Consider the following 2,510-nt stretch of genomic DNA (forward strand, 5'->3'; position numbering starts at 1 on the left):
AAGTGTTTAAACTGGCTGTAGATCACTCAGGGAAAGCACAAAGGGAGACCCCTCCCTATCTCCTGTCCCTGGCTGGGCCAGGGATGGGGTGCGAGATTCCTCAGTCATTCCTGAAGTCCATGCTCCCCTTCAGCAGTTGGGAGTTGGGAGGTGAGGGAGTGGAGTGGGATGGGGTGAGGAGGGGAAGGTGAGGGAGTGGAGTGGGATAGGGATGAAGGGGGGAAGGTGAGGGAATGGAGTGGGATGGGGATGAAGGGGGAAGGTGAGGGAATGGAGTGGGATGGGGATGAAGGGGGGAAGGTGAGGGAGTGGAGTGGGATGGGTGAGGGAGTGTAGGTGAGGGAGTGGAGTGGGATGGGGATGAAGGGGGGAAGGTGAGGGCGGAGATGGGGTGAGGACAGCAAATTGGTGTCATGGTGAACTTTGATGAGTGTAGGGAGAGGGAGGGGAATGGTTGAAGGCCCAGTTGGTGCTCAGTCTGGGAGGGAAAGGGGGAGTGGAAAGGGGGGGGTGGGTGGGTGGGGAAGCTGCCTGTCACAGGTATCCCAGAGCAGTGACATGGCAGTGTGGGGTCAGGGAGGGCTGGTTGCTGGGAGCAGGTATCACGTATTCCCAGTGCCTGGGCCCCCCAACGTTGCTGCGTGTGGGATTGGCCACGTCGCATCGAGGGGCAGGAAGTTCCCAGAGACGTAAGAGGTGGTCATGTCCCGGTGTAGCTCAGGATTTGGAGCTGGACCAACATCAGGGACTCTCTTCCTGCACTGGACAAAGGTGCAGATCTTGAGGGCAATCGCGAGCACGTTCTTACCCATGAAGATGCCTGAGGCCCTGGCATCACTGAAGAAGAACAAGTTGCTCCCTCGGATGAGGGTGGTGATGATGTTGATGGAGATGAAGCTGAGGATGGGGTAGAGCATCATCTTGTGAGGCAGGATGTGAGCACCTTGCATGCTGATCTCACTGAGGGAGACACAAGGCAGGATCAGGAGCAGAATGTAACAGTAGAAGAACATCAAGCCCTCTGCCCACAGGGGGAGCCCTTTCTTCTGGGGCTCCCACAGATTGGCTTGAACGTCCAACATGTCAAGCAGATCAGCCACCACCCACAGCAACTGGCTCCTCAGCTCCTCCTTCTTTCTCGAGGCCTTCAGATGTTCCATACGATCGACAGCCACCAGGAGGAGGTAGAGGGCTGGCACGCAGACCGACAACACCAGGGTGAGGGCTTTCCTGGCCAACCAGCTCAGGCTCCTGCGGTCAGCCTTGTAGTTCTGATAGACAAAGTAGAGTTTGATCTCCAGCACAAAGATGTAGAGGAACCAGAGTATCATGGTGTGGCCTCGTTTCGCTGTCTTGACCTCAGCACTGACCCAGACCACGGTGTAGCGCAGAGCTATGAGAAAGCAGACATCGCCCACCATTACCATGATGCCAGCGCCCAGTTTGCGGGGCCCTTGGCTTTGCTGAATCAGGTAACTGTCTATGATGGCCATACTGCTGAGAATCACCACAGTGGAGAGACACATGTGGGCTTTACTGCTTGACCCTGGTGGAACCATCTTTCCAACCTACTCTGGCCCTCTCTTGTTCACTCCCTCCCTCTACGCTAAAGGGAACTCTCTTGCAGCCCCTTTTTAAATAAAACCCCCACTCCAACAGGACAGCCCCAAAGCACTGTGACAGCTAGATCCCACCATACTCCCTGTTTCTCCCCAGGCCCTTCTCTTACAAACACTGAGACAATCTCCCTCTCTGTCTCTGTGTCCTTCTCTCTGTCACTCTCCACTACTGTTCTCTCCTACTCTCTCTCTCTTGTTGTTCTCTCTCTCTCTCTCTGTATCCCTCTCTCTGTTTGTATATATCTCTGTCTGTCTGTATCCCTCTCTCTGTCTGTATCTCTCTCTCTCTCTGTGCCAATATACCTAATGAGACTTGTGTAAAGCAAGCCAGTGGGCCAGGTGCCCTTTCTGTGCTATAACAATTCTGGGCAAGGTCTCTCTCTCCCCCTGCCTCCCTCTTTCACTCTCACCCTCTGTCTCTGTCTGTATCACTCTCTCTCTCTCTCTGTATCTCTCTCTCTCTCTCTCTGTATCTCCCTCTGTCTGTATCTCTCTCTCTGTCTATATCCCTCTCTCTGTCTGTATCTCTCCCTCTGTCGGTATCCCTCTTTCCCTCTGTCGGTATCTCTCTCTCTCTCCCTCTCTCTCTCTGTATCCCTCTCTCTGTCGGTATCTCTCTCTGTCGGTATCTCTCTCTCTCTCTCTCTGTATCCCTCTCTCTGTCGGTATCTCTCTCTCTCTCCCTCTCTCTGTCTGTATCCCTCTCTCTGTCGGTATCTCTCTCTGTCTATCTCTCTCTCTCCCTCTGTCTGTATCACTCCTTTCTAACCTGAAACTACGTTCCCGGTTCTGTACACTGTAGTTGCCGTCCCCTCCATCTTTTACAATCTGATGCTGTTGGCGTCTGGCCTGTTGGGGATATGCTGGGCCTGGCTCTTGCTGTGAGGATTA

General features: G+C 54.0%; 1 pseudogene; it reads right to left on the bottom strand.

The window, feature by feature from the left end:
* Positions 1-302: 302 nt before the first annotated feature.
* On the bottom strand, positions 303-2,147 carry LOC122546705 (transmembrane protein 121 pseudogene; annotated as a pseudogene).
* Between the last annotated feature and the right edge of the window lie 363 nt (positions 2,148-2,510).

This window comes from Chiloscyllium plagiosum, unplaced genomic scaffold, assembly GCF_037043375.1.
Source record: "Chiloscyllium plagiosum isolate Xiang-an unplaced genomic scaffold, Cpla_swu_hap1 HiC_scaffold_3, whole genome shotgun sequence".
NCBI lineage: Eukaryota > Metazoa > Chordata > Chondrichthyes > Orectolobiformes > Hemiscylliidae > Chiloscyllium > Chiloscyllium plagiosum.